Genomic DNA, 10619 nt, shown 5'->3' with positions numbered 1-10619 from the left:
TATCAAATTGTCCATCAATCAACTTGTCTTCTTGATCACCTATCCTCATTTTACATTGCCTAAACATCATTATCAACCCTAGGAAACCATCCCTTGCATAGCCCACTTTGCGTACACCTACGCTTAGCATCTTTACCAAGTCCAAAACATAACTCTAACTTTCATTTTACATATCATATTCTTCATCTTACATACCTTCAAAATGACACCTTGCATTTGCACTTGCATAACATCCCTAGGACATTTGCACTTTGCATATCAAAACCCTATGTCATTTAACATTTCCTCAGATTGCAGAACATCTCTAAACATTTGAAAATCTCAAAAAAACTCATATCTTGCATACCCACATCTTAATTATCAAGTTTTGACCTCTTTTACCAACTGCAACCCTATTTTACCAATTGCACACTTCATGGGTGAAGTTGGTAGTTTTAGGGTGCACTTGGTAATTAGGTGTTTCATTCTAAGTTCAAGAACCCTAATCTGCACTTCCACACCTTGCATTGCATTCCAAGACCTTAGGAAACACTCTAAATTATTCAAAACACTCAACTCTATTTTACCAACTACAACCTTTTTTTATCAACTGCACACTTTAAGTGTGCAGTTGGTAGTCTAGGTATGCACTTGAGAGGCATAAAGTTCATTCAAGTTTCCCTCCACTGCATCTACATTCTGAGGTATCATGCTAGCACTCACTAGGACACAACCTTTGGAGTTATCAAATGCAATAATGACACCTATAAGGTGTCATCAAGAATCAACCATCGAAATCATCTAAGGTACATTTGAACACATCAATGTTAATCCCTTGTTTGAAAAGATACCACCAATTCCTAAATATCCCAAAAGGACGTTAAGACTTGATTTTAGGACTCACATCATTTTTAGCTACATCATTTGGAGAAGAAAGAAGGACATGAGAGCTACAAACAAAAGAGGGGATTTCTAACATTATATTTGCTTCTTTTGATAGCCGATGCCATTGTCTTTTATGCAGCAATTTATTCTTGAGGAATATTTATTATAATGTTTATTCTTGAAGAATGTTTGTGACTCACAGATTTTAGTCATATTATAATGAAGAATATTTATGGTTTGTTGCAGATGACTACATTCTATTGATTTCTGTCAAACAATTTAAAAGTAGCAACAGTGACAGACAAATCTATACAGTGGTTTTTTTATCTAGTTATTGCACAAAATTTATCTTGAGGCAAGGGATAAATTATTATTATTATTTATTTTATAATGGGAAACAAGAAAGGAAGGCAAAACAAATATGCAAGAAAAAGATCTGATGAAGCAGAACAAAGAAATATTCAGAAGACTGTGGCATGTTATTATTGAATTAAACAAGGTGAAAGAAATGTTGAAGAAGGCTCAACAGAAGTAGAAGTAGTGCGTATTGGAGAGAGATTAGGAACACTCCCTACGAAATCTCAAACAATGAATGTTGAAGAAGGTTCAAGATCAGTCCCTATAGAGGTTCAAATAACAGAAGTCGGAGAAGGGTCAGAATCTTTCCCTATTGAATCTCAAATAATGGATGTTGGAGAAGGCTCAAGATCGGTCCCTGTAGAAATTCTAGTAACAAAAATCAGAGAAGGGTCAAGATCAAGTGTAGGAACTGGTATGGATGAACTCTTAAATATTGTCCAATCTATAAAGTATGGTATTTCTCATAAGAATTTAGATCATTTACTTAAAATGGATGTAGATAAATTGAGAAAACTTGCAGCTAGTGTTCAACCATTAAGTTTATCTAAGAGAAGGTCAATGAAGAAGAAGATAAGAGAAATTATGACTCAATTTGATAATACTGAAACACTTGAACAAGCTCACTTGCTTTCACTTTTGCTTACACAAAAAAAGTTTCAAGAGGCATTGAAATTGTTAGGTGTAAACACAATATCAAAGAAGAGAAAATTTTATAGAATGCAAACTAATTTGATTGAAAATTAATAAGTAGAAGATAATTTCCATAGCAAGTCAAATTATGATATTGCTATCAGGATTTAACTATGTGATTTTTGAGTCAAAGTCATTGACCCATGTTTCATGAGTAGTGATTCAACATGAATCCATCTCTCATGAGAATAAATGGAACACTTAGCACTCATTGGATCTAGGTGATGCTCACAAGGGTGAAGCACCAGGACTTCTTGGTAGGTCACCCATCCCAGTACTACTCTAGCCTAAGCGCGCTTAACTACGAAGTTTCCTCCATGGTTAAACCCAAAACTTGCAACCCCATTTGCAAAACCTTCACCGAGTGTTGTGCCTTGTGAACCATTCATTAGAAAGCTCCTTAAGCTCATCAATTAATAAGTAGGAGATAATTTCCATAGCAAGTCAATTGATTGAAAATGTTAAACAAGGTTTGAGAAACATAGGAAAGCACTCTCGGACTAAAGATAAGTCTCTGGCAAGAAAAGTGATGTTGATGTCTGTTGTAAGTAAAAATATGTCTCAAAATAGACAAATATCTTCAATTTCATCTGAAATGGGTTTTAGTAGGAAAACAATGAGAAAATATGTTAAGAGAAGATTAATTGTGGATGATAGTACTATGGAGGGCAACTGGGCAATCATGTGTAGAGCACCTCATTCTAATAGAATTGAAGAGTTATTAAAAAAATTAGTCATATCATTTTGGATTGATAACACTCATCCTTCATCAAATAGTAGAGATGTTATCAAGCATAAGATTGCACCTGGTCAATATGAACATCATACAAAACATTGGTTGGACACAACACACCATGAGTTATATGTGTCATTTTGTAATGAACATCCTAATGTAAAAGTTGGGCAAACATTGTTTGAAAAATTGAAGCCATACTTTGTGAGGTCAAATAAAGTGTTTGAAACTTGTTGTTGTCGTCATCATATTGAGTTTGATCTCCACTATCAGGTATTTCAAAAGTTTATAGAAGACACATATGGTTTTCATGCTGCTCCTCCTAGTAGGAGAAGTGAGTTTATATCATCCATTTTGTGTGACAACATAGATGATCCAACTGGTAAAATCAATTGCATCAAAAGATTATGTGAAACATGTGGTGAATTGGCTCTATTTCCTTTGAAAACTAAAAATATTGATGTAACAAAAATATTGAATTGCAAAAGTTGCAAGTATGTCAAGAATGAAACAAAGTTGGGGAAAGAAACAAAAAGGTTGGAATATGTTGAAGAGGAGTTGCATGTTCTAACATTTATGGATAGATTTAAGAAATTGATTCAACCTTATATTTGTCATGCATTTTTTGCAAAGTGGCAAGCACAACAGTTTCAAACTCTGAGAGATAATTTTCCACTTGGAACAATTGTATCAGTTATTGATTTTGCAGAGAACTATTCATTTGTTCATCAGAAAGCAATTCAATCAAATTATTACTTTAATAAGCAGGTCACTATTATGGTACATGTTTTTTATAGACATGCATAGTTAGATTTGGATGGTGTTCAGAGTACAATTCAAGCACGAGTAATTATAAAGGAATATCATTTTTATATAAGTGATGATAAAGAACACAACATTCACTATGTAGAACATTGCTTCAATATGTTCTTTTCTTATTTGAAATAAAGAAACATAAATGTTGATAAACATTATGTTTGGTCGGATGGATGTGCCATGTAGTTTAAATCATCTAGACCATTTTATGCATTGTGTAGATATCATTGTAATGGGAATAGAAAACACATATGGAATTTCTTTGAGAGTGGCCATGGAAAAGGTGAACATGATGGTGTTGGAGCTTGCATCAAACGTGCTTTGCGAAAGTATCAAATGAATTATCAAGGAGTTCGTGTAAATGATGCACATGATGTTGTTGAATGGTGTAAGACTCATTTTTCATTAAATGAGGTTGGGACATCATCAACAATGAGTCTACAGACACCATATAGAGTCTTCTAGGAGATAATAGGTATGGATGTGTACGTCTGTTTAACTTTTATGCACAATTAAATTATAAAATTTTATTGTTAAGTTTTATTTTTGAATTCGTTAAAGCTTAAATTTAATTTTTCTATATTTTCAATTTAACGAACTTTCAGGTGTCAATAGAAAAAACATGCATGGTTGTAAGAGGATAGAAAAGACATGTTCCTTACATTCAGTCATGAGTACAGATAATTGCAATTGGACATTGAAGACAAGAGAATACTCATGTTTTTGTGACAGTTGCATTGATGAAAACTATGAAGAATGCATCAATCAGACACATGGATATACAGGTGCATGGATTTCGGTACCACTTGATGTTACCGATACATTTGATAAAGAAGATGAAAATTTTGATGATATTCCATTGATTTCTGATGATTATAATCATATCTATGGATTGGTAAAAATGGGTGAGTATCATAAAAATTAATCTCAACTGTTTATTTAATTATCGATTTCAACTGTCTTATATATATTGTACACATGCATTCATGTATACTTGTTATGCAGGAGATGTCTTTGCAGTGATTGCTAAGCCTAGAAATCATGAATGTGTCAGTTATTATTTATTGCGATGTACTGTAGAGAGGACAAAGTTATATGACCCTAAAGAAAGTGATGCAATGTTGTTCCCCATAGGTAAATTATACATATACATGTACATGCACATATATATATTTAAATAAATAAATATATCTAGGTAACTTCATATCTATCAAATTTTAAAACACTTAAATTTGTGGTACAGGTTCTGTTGTGATAGAGGGAACATATTTGAAGCAAGAGAAAATAGTCCAACATGGAATACACTTTGTTGATTATCAACCTGACAACAAAGTTTTACAATACAGCCACATGGTCGTTGCTACAGGGTTTTGCCTGCATCCAGTCAAACTTAAGCGTGTACGTCGCAAGTGGAGACTAGACAGTGAAGGTCATGAAAAAATATTGCATGTTATAAGTGTACAACATGGTTGATTAGACCTTTGAGATTTATTTTATAATAATCTGAATATCAATTTTGGTGAAATGAGTTTTCAGTTGTACTATGGTCAAATTGTGAATATCAACTTTTGTGAAATTGTGTTTTTAATCTGAATATCTGAGTTTCAGTTATCATTAGTTTATTTAAAAACTATAATATTAATTGTACTATGGATGAATTTAAACTATTGAATTATCTATGTTATAATTCTTAAATATCAACTTCTTTTCAAACTATTGAATTTCATCTTGAATTAAATGTGTTTAGATTAATTGTACGATCATAAGTTCTTAATTTTCATTAATTTATTAAAAATTATATAATTTAATAATTTAAATTAATTGTACCATGGATGAATTTAATAATACTCCACCTTAAAAAGTTCCATGGAAATTCAAGTAGTTGCAAACAATAAATATGGTGATTTTGTATCATTGTAAAATAAAACGCATACTTTCTAAGCCCACGGAGGTCCTCCAAAAGTTATAATTAAAAACCATCCGTTAAAGAAGATTAGAAATATTATTATTACGATAAGCTTCCACGACAAACCACTTTAGAGTCAGTTCAAAGAAATTTGTTGGACGATTGAAAATTGAACTCTCATTAAAAAAAAAAGTATTTTTTGATTGTAGACTTTTATAAAATTAATTTGAAAACGAAAAAAAAAATGGTATTCTTAGTTAGGGTATGTAATCTTTTGATTTGACAATTTAAAATCAGTAGAGAACATTCTATTCTGGTTAAAATCCTTGATAATTTTTCAAGTAGTCTATTAATGTTGAGTTATTTACAAAAAAAATGAGCCTACACATTGATCAGGAAAAATTATTAGCTGAGGCTTTTGAGTGCATTATTTCTCTCACTTCCATCACAATGCGAGGAAACTTAAAATTTAAAATAGATACAACACAACTTAAATGTATTCCAAATCAATGAAGAGCAATTTCTGCTCCACCAATACCAAAAAATAGAGAAAGTACTTTGACGCCATCAGGATATAATGATTTCAAGACTGATAAATGATATGCAACTATATCTATTTGGAATGAATTACCCAAACAACACAAGCGGTCAATCGGACAAGAAGTTCCACGAGTGTGATCTCTATCAAATTTTAATATAAGCTCTATCTCATGGAGCTCTAGAGGGACGAGGTCACTTGGCCCCACCCATACCAAATTCCACTCTTCAAACTTTTGAAGTATATATTTCTTGGCACTATCTTGCAGTTGCCCTTGTGCATTCTGAATCATAACTCTCAATTGATCAATAAGGACAGTGCCACATCGTCTTGAGTCTATGGAATTTTTTTTGTCGTCTGATCCCATGAAGGCCAATACTTTTTTATTTTTGGAAGTGCTTCCTAAATAGTCATGGGGGGAAAGGTTCTGCTTGAAATTGCTCTTCTATTGGAAGGTTATGCACATACCCTCTTGCTCTTATGGAAGTTGAAAAGAACATTGAGTCCACAAACTCTAGTTCAACACAATTAAATTGTTTGGATATTGTCTTCCAAATATCCTTCGATGCAAAAGCATCATTCTCATAGTAGAAGAAATGTGGCCCTTGCATGAACACATTGATTTCCTTTGAACATTGGCCAATAGGTTTCCCAGGAACTCCAAAACCAATTAGTTCCGTGGGACACAAATTAGGGATTGCATCACATAGTTCAAACATTGCTTGCTTGTCTTGCATACCCTCTATGTATTTTTCATACTTCACAACACTTTCATTATCTATGTTACAATTTCGAACTTACACAATTTCATTATCAATGTTACAATTCTTAAATATCAACTTTTTTTTTCAAACTATTGAATTTCATCTTGAATTAAATGTGTTTTTAATTGTACAATCATAAGTTCTTAATTATCAAATTTAGTTTATTAAAAAATTATATAATTTAATAATTTAAATTAATTGTACCATGGATGAATTTAATAATTTAAATTCATTTATCAACTTGTTTTCAAACTAGATTGAATTTCATAAGTGAAAATTAAAGTATGTGTTTTTAAAATTGTAAGATTATAAGTTTATAGCTATCATTTAGGTCACTTTATTAAAAAAAATATATATTTTAATGTTACTTTATTACATCTACGGTCATGTACTCTTAAAGTTTAAATTAGTTTAAATTAATATATTTTTTTAATATTATATTTTGTAAAACTTCTCTAAAATAATGTATTGGCTTACCTAATTAACATATTTTTATCCACATAAAACTAATATTTATCTTTAGCAGGTTAGTAATTGATTATCAAATTTAGTTTATTAAAAAATTATATAATTTAATAATTTAAATTAATTGTACCATGGATGAATTTAATAATTTAAATTCATTTATCAACTTGTTTTCAAACTAGATTGAATTTCATAAGTGAAAATTAAAGTATGTATTTTTAAAATTGTAAGATTATAAGTTCATAGTTATCATTTAGGTCAGTTTATTAAAAAATTATATATTTTAATGTTACTTTATTACATCTACGGTCATGTACTCTTAAAGTTTAAATTAATATTTTTTTTAATATTATATTTTGTAAAATTTCTCTAAAATAATGTATTGGCTTACCTAATTAACATATTTTTATCCACATAAAACTAATATTTATCTTTAGTAGGTTAGTAATTGGTAAGAAATATGTATCTTTCTAACTTCTTACTAATTGGTAATTGATATACATGTACACACGTGTCTCAAGATTATGTTCTATAGCTATAATACAAAAAAATACACATATGTACACATATACACGTCTCAAGAATAAACATCTATAGATCTAATATATCTCTATGTATCTGAAATGCAAACTGTAAATCTCGAATAAATATACGTATGTAGCAAAATATTAAAAGTCATATATACGTACATGTGATGGTATCTAACACTGAAATACTCAATAATCAAATAAATAGTGAAAGTACATGCATGTCATCAAGGAACTGAAATACACGTGTACATGTAAACTGGACCTCCAATATATATGCATCAAAAAATATATAAATCTGATCTACTACTAGAAGGACCCCTCAAGACGCATACGAACAGAATGACCCTCTGATCGAGTCTCCTGTATATCCTCTCGTCGAGGCACATCAACCAAGCCTTGCAAATATATACACATATAAACATACATGTGTTATAGTTCTATCTTTAAAACATATATATACATACGTGCATCATATACATATACATTCAAATTAAATACAAATTTGCATATATATATATATATATATATATATATATATATATATATATATATATATATATATATATATATATATATATATATATATATATATATATATATATATATATATATATTTATGTCTAGCTTTCAAAATATTTAAGTAACTTTAAACAAACTATTTAAAACTCAAGTACCTGAGCACTACCAGGTGCCTCAATAGAATCATCTCTCTCATGTATATGATGCCCTAAACCAACAGTATGTGTAACCATGTGCTCAACGACCTATGCCTACGTGATTTATTACGAGTTAAAGATTAAATTAAATATCTACATATATATCTGAACTAAATTTTTCAATAAATGAACATATTTTTTAATTTCATATATATTTAAAAATAAAAATAAATTATATATGTACTTGGGTCTCCGGAGGTGGAGGATGATCAGTAGACTTCATCATATCATCTACTGATGCACCTGAGCTTGAAACTACATGTCCAATTGCTAGTAAATCTAAGTGAAGTGGGTTGTGTAACTAGCTGGGTACATTTGGTGTAGAATCAGTGTTGCCAGGTCCGAATAACAGGTCCATGTATGATGAAATACCTAGGTTCAAACTAGTATCAATCTCAGATAGGCCTCGCAACTGCTCACCAAAATCATCAAGGCCCTCAGCTATGATATGGACATCTCCAACTCGTATGCTTGAGTCATCTGTAGAGTGTCGTGAGTCTGGTACTGAATGTTGTGAGCTACGCATAGGTGTATCATCTGTCACTAGTGTGGCAGCCTGTGTCTGTGGAACTATGTCGAGGCTCTGATGCTATCTAACAACATCCATCACTGCGTGTACTAGAATCCTCTTGTATCATAAATATAGCTAATAAAGTGCAACATATCCTCCAAAAAATACAGTGCCATATCCATATGTGTCTTCTGTCCTGAAAGACCATGAATATCACCTAGCAGTGGTAGCCCAGCAGCTCTATATGCATCATCAGAGGAGGCACCTGAAGTGCTACTAGATGCCTATGAAGATGGTCATCCAAGTGGACAAGGATGTCGACTATGAAGATAACGACCAATAGAATCTGATGTGATACTAGCCGCCGCAGATGCAATGTGTCCAATAGTGTCAATTGCTTCCCTCTGGGAAGCAATGATGACTCTATCTGTAATAGGCGCATGTGTAGGAATCACAGGAGGCATCCTCGGTCCAACAAATTGTCTAAGATCTACAAGTGGTAGATGATCTACACTGTGATACTGGTCACGATCTGCAATCCAACCACGCCCTTGTCCGCAATAATCAAGAATATCCAAGTAGTTTACGTTGAGCCCTATACAGAACTCAGCGTACAACTACTGTGCAAAATAAAGGGGTATTTGGTCATTATTAGGATAATGACCATATGCAGCTAAAAAATGTGGATAGATCATGCTAGCAATAATAGGGTCTCTACATCATGTGACTCTGTAGCCTCTCACCCTACCCTATGTCCCCTCATAAGCTAGAAATAAGTCTCTCTAGATGGCATCTTTGGGGGCTACCGTCTTGACGTCATCGAGTGATGCATCTCCTGAAACCTCAGCCCTAAGCTCCCTAGATATGGAAGCTAATATGGAAAGAGTAAATGAATGGTGACCTCTAAACCTAGCTGGCAAATCCTGTAAACTCCTACATATCATAGTACATATGTCTCTATAAAGACCATCATCAGAGGTCAATATAGACTGCTGCAGTCTAGCAACCTCATGCTCTAAAAATGAAAATAATGCATCGATATCGATGCATGGAGGTGGTGCAGCAGGACCTCTAGCAGGAGCTACAGGTGCAGCCTGACTTGGAACATGAGCCGCACTAGGAGCTGGAGCATGAGTTGCACGACAAGCCCTACATTGAGGTACACGAGGAGCCCCACCAGAAGCTATAGCACGAGCCCCACCATGAGTTGCATGAGGAGCCATATTAGGAACTTCATCAGGTGTTGCAATAGGAACCACATCAACTTGTGCCATAGTAGGAGCCGCAATAGGAACTACATCAGGTGTCGCACCAGAAGCCGCATCAAGCATATCGTGTGAAGCCATATCTATAGAAATGTATGAAGAGCTTAATTGCCTGTTGTACATAATTTTTTATTTTTAACATTAAAAATTATACACATGTAATTAAACATACATCACACATCATGGACCTAGATAATTTGTAACACATCCAGACCTAGATTAATTTGCATATAAGTATAAGATGACTTTAAAGTTGAGAGTTTGGTTATGGTTAGAGTTAATTTTTTGTTCTAAGATTTTATTATACTTTGGGGGGTATTATTAGAGAATTCAATTAAAGGGTACCTAATAAATTATTTATATTACTCTTAAATGATAATGTTTCGAAGTTTAGGTTTCAAGTTGGATTACATATATATCATTTAAAATAAGGGTCATACTTCATGTATGTACATGTGTTT

This window comes from Cupressus sempervirens, chromosome 4 (genome assembly GCF_028749045.1).
Source record: "Cupressus sempervirens isolate cs-2001-9-10 chromosome 4, ASM2874904v1, whole genome shotgun sequence".
Lineage (NCBI taxonomy): Eukaryota > Viridiplantae > Streptophyta > Pinopsida > Cupressales > Cupressaceae > Cupressus > Cupressus sempervirens.
This window is presented reverse-complemented; position numbering follows the sequence as displayed.